This window comes from Arachis hypogaea, chromosome 10 (assembly GCF_003086295.3).
Source record: "Arachis hypogaea cultivar Tifrunner chromosome 10, arahy.Tifrunner.gnm2.J5K5, whole genome shotgun sequence".
Taxonomy (NCBI): domain Eukaryota; kingdom Viridiplantae; phylum Streptophyta; class Magnoliopsida; order Fabales; family Fabaceae; genus Arachis; species Arachis hypogaea.
In genome coordinates this window covers 38,422,516-38,429,793 of record NC_092045.1, presented here as the reverse complement: position 1 = coordinate 38,429,793, position 7,278 = coordinate 38,422,516, and the positions used below count along the sequence as shown (strand labels likewise).

The 7,278-nt window shown below is 37.3% G+C and overlaps 1 non-coding gene across 1 annotated transcript; it reads left to right on the top strand.

The window, feature by feature from the left end:
* The first annotated feature begins 1,250 nt into the window (after positions 1-1,250).
* Positions 1,251-1,358, top strand: LOC112719527 (small nucleolar RNA R71). Its single transcript, XR_003161826.1, has one exon. It is a non-coding gene; the product is annotated as a small nucleolar RNA R71 (small nucleolar RNA).
* Positions 1,359-7,278: the final 5,920 nt, after the last annotated feature.

Genomic DNA, 7,278 nt, shown 5'->3' with positions numbered 1-7,278 from the left:
CAGCTTGTACCTCAAAGATTCCTAGTTTCTCCATTACAGAGAGTGGCATAAGATTTATACCTGACCCCAGGTCACACAGAGCCTTCTCAAAGGTCATGGTGCCTATGGTACAGGGTATTAAGAATTTACAAGGATCTTGTTTCTTTTGAGGTAAAGTATTGCTGAACCTATGTATTTAGTTCACTAATGAGCAAGGGAGGTTCATCTTCCCAAGTCTCATTACCAAACAACTTGGCATTCAGCTTCATGATTGCTCCTAGATATTGAGCAACTTGCTCTTCAGTTACATCTTCATCCTCTTCAGAGAAAGAATAGTTCTCAGAGGTCATGAATGGCAGAAGGAGGTTTAATGGAATCTCTATGGTCTCTATATGAGCCTCAGATTCCTTTAGGTCCTTAATAGGGAACTACTTCTTGTCTGGGAGATGTCCCATGAGGTCTTCCTCATTGGGATTCACGTACTCCCCTTCCTCTTTGGATTCGGCCATTTTGATTATATCAATGGCCTTGCACTCTCTTTTTGGATTCTCTTCTGTATTGCTTGGGAGAGTACTAGGAGGAGTTTTAGTGATTTTCTTACTCAGCTGGCCCACTTGTGCCTCCAAATTTCTAATGGAGGACCTTGTTTCATTCACGAAACTTAAAGTGGCCTTGGATAGATCAGAGACTATGTTTGCTAAGCTAGAGGAGCTCTGCTCAGAATTCTCTGTCTGTTGCTGAGAAGATGATGGAAAAGGCTTACTATTGCTAAGCCTGTTTCTTCCACCATTATTAAAGCCTTGTTGGGGCTTTTGTTGATCCTTCCATGAGAAATTTGGATGATTTCTCCATGAAGGATTATAGGTGTTTCTATAGGGTTCACCCATGTAATTCACCTCTACTATTGCAGGGTTCTCAAGATCATATGCTTCTTCTTCAGGAGATGCCTCTTTAGTACTGTTGGATGCATTTTGCAATCCATGCAGACTCTGAGAAATCATGTTGACTTGTTGGGTCAACATTTTGTTCTGAGCCAATATGGCATTTAGAGCATCAATTTCAAGAACTCCCTTCCTCTGAAGCATCCCATTACTCACAGGATTCCTCTCAGAAGTGTACATGAATTGGTTATTTGCAACCATGTCAATAAGTTCTTGAGCTTCTGCAGGCATTTTCTTTAGGTGAATGGATCCACCTGTAGAATGGTCCAGTGACATCTTAGAGAAGTCAGATAGACCATAATAGAATATATCCAAAATGGTCCACTCTGAAAGCATGTCAGAAGGACACCTTTTGGTCATCTGCTTGTATCTTTCCCAAGCTTCATAGAGGGATTCACCATCTTTTTGTTTGAAGGTCTGAACATCCAGTCTAAGCTTGCTTAGCTTTTGAGGAGGAAAGAACTTAGCCAAGAAGGCCTTGGCCAGCTTATCCCAAGAGTCTAGGCTATCTTTAGGTTGTGAGTCCAACCATATTCTAGCTCTATCTCTTACAGCAAAAGGGAAAAGTATGAGCCTGTAGACTTCAGGATCTACTCCATTAGTCTTAACAGTCTCACAGATCTGCAAGAACTCAGTTAAAAACTGATAGGGATCTTCTGATGGAAGTCCATGAAACTTGCAGTTCTGTTGCATTAGAGCAACTAGTTGAGGCTTCAGCTCAAAATTGTTTGCTCCAATGGCAGGGATTGAGATGCTTCTTCCATCAAATTTGGAAGTAGGTGTAGTATAATCACCATACATCCTCCTTGCGCCTCCATTATTGTTATTGGGTTTGGCCATGTCTCTCTCTTTTTCGAGATTCTCTGTAAGGTTTTCTCTGGATTGTTGTGCTTTAGCTTCTCTTAGCTTCTTCTTCAGAGTCCTTTTAGGTTCAGGATCTGCTTCAACAAGAATGTCCTTGTCCTTGCTCCTGCTCATATGAAAAAAGAAGAGAACAGAAAAGGAAGAGGAATCCTCTATGTCACAGGATAGAGATTCCTTTATGTGAGTAGAAGAATAAGAGAATAAAAGAAGGAGAAGAGGAAAATTCGAACACAGAGGAGAAGAGAGGGTTCGAATTTTTAGATGAAGAGAAGTGTTACTAAATAAATAAAATAAATAGAAGAAGATGAGAGAGAGAAGTTTTCGAAAATTGTTTTTGAAAAAAAGGTTAGTGATTTTCAAAAATTAAGAGAAGAAATAAAATTAAAATTTGAATCAATTAGTTAATAAAAAGAATTTTGAAAAAGGGTGAGGAATTTTCGAAAATTAGAGAGAGGAAAGTAGTTAGGTAGATTTGAAAAAGATAAGAAACAAACAAAAAGTCAATTAGTTAGTTGAAAAAAATTGAAAGTCAATTTTGAAAAGATAAGAAGTTAGAAAAGATTTTGAAATTAATTTTGAAAAAGATATGATTGAAAAGATATGATTGAAATTTATTTTGAAAAAGATTTGATTTTTAAAATTAAAATTAATTACTTGACTAACAAGAAACTAAAAGATAGATTCTAGAATTTAAAGATTGAACCTTTCTTAACAAGAAAGTAACAAACTTAAAATTTTTGAATCAATCACATTAATTGTTAGTAAGGTTTTCAAAAATTATGAAATCAAATTAAGAAAAAGATTTTTGAAAATCAATTTTAAAATTTTCGAAAAATAAGAAGAAAAATGAAAAAGATTTAATTTTTAAAATTGAGAAAAAGTTTTGAAAAGATAGGATTTTTAAAATTGAAATCTTGACTTGACTAACAAGAAACAACTTATTTTAAAAATTTTTGAATAATTCAACCTAAAGATTTCGAAAATTATGCGTAAAACAAGGAAAATATATTTTTTGATTTTTGAATTTTTAATGATGAGAGTGAAAAACACAAATATGACCCAAAACATGAAGATTTTGGATCAAAACCAATGATGCATGCAAGAACACTATGAATGTCAAGATGAACACCAAGAACACTTTGAAGATCAAGATGGACATCAAGACTTATTTTTTTGAAAAATTTTCAAGAAAAGAAAACATGCAAGACACCAAACTTAGAAAATTTTCATGTTTAAACTCTATGAATGCAAAAATGCATATGAAAAACAACAAAAGACACAAAACAAGAAAATATGAAGATCAAACAAGAAGACTTACCAAGAACAACTTGAAGATCATGAAGAATGCAAAGCATGAATTTTTTGGAAAAAAATGCATAAATTTTAAAAACATATAATTGACACCAAACTTAAAAATTGACTCAGAACTCAAACAAGAAACACAAGATATTTTTTATTTTATAATTTTATAATTTTTTGTATTTTTTTTGAAAATTATTTTTAGAAAAACAAAAACAAAGAGAAAATTTTTGAAAACTTTTTGAAAACAAAATAAAAGAAAATTACCTAATCTGAGCAACAAGATGAACCGCCAGTTCTCCAAACTCAAACAATCCCCGGCAACGGCGCCAAAAGCTTGGTGCACGTAAATTGTAATCATCAACAATGGCTCCAATAACATGGTGCTCTCAAACGTGAATCACACTTTGTCACAACTCCGCACAACTAACCAGCAAGTGCACTGGGTTGTCCAAGTAATACCTTACGTGAGTAAGGGTCGATCCTACGGAGATTGTCGGCTTGAAGCAAGCTATGGTCACCTTGTAAATCTCAGTTAGGCAGATTCAAAAGGTTATAATGGTTTTCGAATATAAAGATAAATAAAACATGAAATAAAGATAGAGATACCTATGTAATTCATTGGTGGGAATTTCAGATAAGTGCATGAAGATGCTGTGTTCCTTCTGAATCTCTGCTTTCCTACTGCTTCATCCAATCATTCTTACTCGTTTCCATGGCAAGCTGTATGTAGTGCATCACCGTTGTCAATGGCTACTTCCCATCCTTTCAATGAAAATGGTCATCAACAGTTTCTCGTATGGCTAATTAGCTATTGGTTCTCGATCATGTCGGAATAGAATCCAGTGATTCTTTTATGTCTGTCACTAGGCCCAACACTTGCAAGTTTGAAGCTCGTCACAGTCATTCAATCCCTGAATCCTACTCGGAATACCACAGACAAGGTTTAGACTTTTCGGATTCTCATGAATACTGCCAATGGATTCTAGCTTATACCACAAAGACTCTGATCTCACGGAATGGAAGGCTCGGTTGTCAGGCGAGGGCAACCATGCATCGTGTATCAGGAATCCAAGAGATACACACTCTAGCTCTCGCTTGTAGAATGGAGGTGGTTGTCAGGCACGCGTTCATAAGGACGGATGATGATGAGTGTCGCGGATCATCACATCCATCAGGTTGAAGTACGAGTGATATCTTAGAACAAGAATAAACTTGAATTGAATAAAAGGACAATAGTAATTACATTAGTTCGCGAGGTACAGCAGAGCTCCACACCTTAATCTATGGTGTGTAGAAACTCCACCGTTGAAAATACATAAGAAAAAGGTCTAGGCATGGCCGAGCGGCCAGTCTCCAAGATGTGATCAAAGGATCATAAGGTAATCCAAAAATAATCCAAAGATGTCTAATACAATAGTAAAATGTCCTATTTATACTAGACTAGTTACTAGGGTTTACAGAAATAAGTCTAAATGCAGAAATCCACTTCCGGGACCCACTTTGGTGTGTACTTGGGCTGAGCTTGAGCTTTACACGTGTAGAGGCTTCTCTTGGGGTTAAACGCCAAGTTGTAACGCGTTTTTGGCGTTTAACTCTGGTTTGTGACGTGTTTCTGGCGTTTTACTCCAGAATGTAGCATGGAACTGGCGTTGAACGCCAGTTTGTGTCATCTAAAATTGAACAAAGTATGGACTATTATATATTGCTGGAAAGCCCTGGATGTCTAATTTCCAACGCAGTTTAGAGCGCGCCATTTGGAGTTCTGTGGCTCCAGAAAATCTATCTCAAGTGTAGGGATGTCAGAATCCAACAGCATCAGCAGTCTTTTATCAACCTCCTATCAGCTTTTTGCTCAGGTCCCTCAATTTCAGCCAGAAAATACCTGAAATCATAGAAAAATACACAAACTCGTAGTAAAGTCTAGAAATGTGAATTTTGCATAAAAACTAATAAAAACATCCCTAAAAGTAGCTATATCCTACTAAAAACTACCTAAAAACAATGCCAAAAAGCGTATAAATTATCCGCTCATCATTCTCCTCCATGTTGATATATTTTTCCTTCCTTTCTTGAACCTCATTTAGAGTTGTTGGGTGTTTTTTGGATATTGAGTGGCTAAAAGGTCCTTCTTGTAGGCCATTGATGAGACCCATGATGGCTACTTCTGTTGGTAGATTTTGTATGTCCAGACATGTCTTGTTGAATCTTTCCATGTAGCTATGGAGGCTTTCCCGATCTCTTTGCTTAATCCCTAATAGGCTAGGGGCATGCTTGGCTTTGTCTTTCTGGATGGTGAATCTAGCTAGAAACTTCTTGGCGAGGTCATCGAAGCTTGCTATTGACCTTGGCGGCAAACTGTCGAACCGCTTTATTGCTGTCTTGGTCAGAGTAGTTGGGAAAGCATTGCATCGAATGACGTCCAAGGCATCTGTGAGATACATCCTACTTCTGAAATTGCTAAGATGATGGATTGGATCAAATGTACCGTCATACGGGGTCATGTCAGGAGCTTTGAAGTTCTTTAGAACTTTAGCTTTCATGATTTCTTTGGTGAATGGATCTTGGTCCTTGTGGGGGCCATCTTCATGACCGGACGAGCGGTTTTAGCTTTGAGGTCGTCTTCGAGCTTTAGAAGCTTGCCCTCTAGCACTCGGCGCCGGCTTGTTTCTCTCCGGAGGTCTCTCTTGGCTTCCCACTGATGCTCGGTTCTTGTTCGCGTTGTTTGAGGTGATCCTGCTATGCTCGCAAAGCATCTAGAATTTCTGTATTTGGAGACTCTTTATTGATGCGTGAGGATCTTTCTTATCTTTTCCTAGTGAATTTGCATTTAAATTGTTGATTGTAATCAATAATTAATTATCTTTTAGCCACTATAGATGCTACTTTGAGTCTTGTGCAATTCTATTTGTATTAGGTAGCATTTGGCTAGATTTGATGGAGTTTCTGTAGAAAAGGAGAAGAAGGCGAATGATGCTGTCAACCCTGACCTCTCTGCACTCAAACCTAAATAACTTGAGCTACAAAGATCCAATTGATGTGATTTTAGTGGCGTTGAAAACCTAACTTCTAGAACTTTCCAACGATATATAATAGTCTATATTTCTCTTCCATCAACTCTTCCAAGGCTGCGCCTAACTTGAGATTTCTCAAGTTAGGCACAAGAAACAACGACAACACGCAACATTTGCTCTCCTCCAAGTAAGGCGCATTACCTCCTCTTCAGTCCAAGTAAGGCGCCTTATGTGGTGAACAGCATGAAGTTAGGCGCACCTCTTAACCAAGTTAGGCGTGGATCCAGTGAAGCCAAGTGGTCCCCACGTTACAAGGCACGGATTGTTTAATTAATTCTAATTAAAATTTAAATTTTATTTAAAATTAGGAAAAGATATTATTTTAATTTTAGAAAATAGATTTTAAATTAATTAGGATTAGATATAAAAAGAAGAAACTTTTCTTCTCGGAAAGAATTCCACCTCATTCCAAATTTACAGTTTACCAGAATCCTAGTTTTCACTCTGATCCATGAGCAACTAAACCTCCACTGTTAAGGCTAGGAGCTTTGTCTATTGTATGGATTGATTCTGTTCCTTGTTTTTTCATTTTAATTTATGTACTAATTTATATTTCAAGAATTGTTTTCGTTCTTTATTTTATGAAATTGGGTGGAACGGAGGTATGACCCTTTTTCTAATTGAGTTCTTGTTTAACTTGGAAAAGCTCTTTACTTGAACAACAACTTGAAAACATATTCTCCTAAATTTCTAATTATCTGGATTTAACAGTGTTCATACCCTGGGTCGAGCTGTCCGACCCGGGATGTTCTACTGATAAATCGACCGACCTCTTCAGGTTAGGACAATCCGACCTCTTCTCAGAGACCTCGGTCCAATCACCAAGAAGAGCCCAAAAAGGGCCAAACAGAGGAACATGACCCAAATCCTAAGGTAGTCCAAGCCTATAGAGATAAGGGCGGTTCCCTTCAAGATAAGATGACCTTACTCGAAGATAAGATAAGATAAGATAAGATAAGATAACTATCTTATCTCCAGAAAGGTCACTCCACACAATTATAAATACACTGGCGCACCCAGGTATAACTTATACTCTGATTCTACAAAAAACCTGTTTAACTACCCTTGCTAACTTAAGCATCAGAGTCCCTTGCAGGTACCACCACCCTCTAGTGATAAAG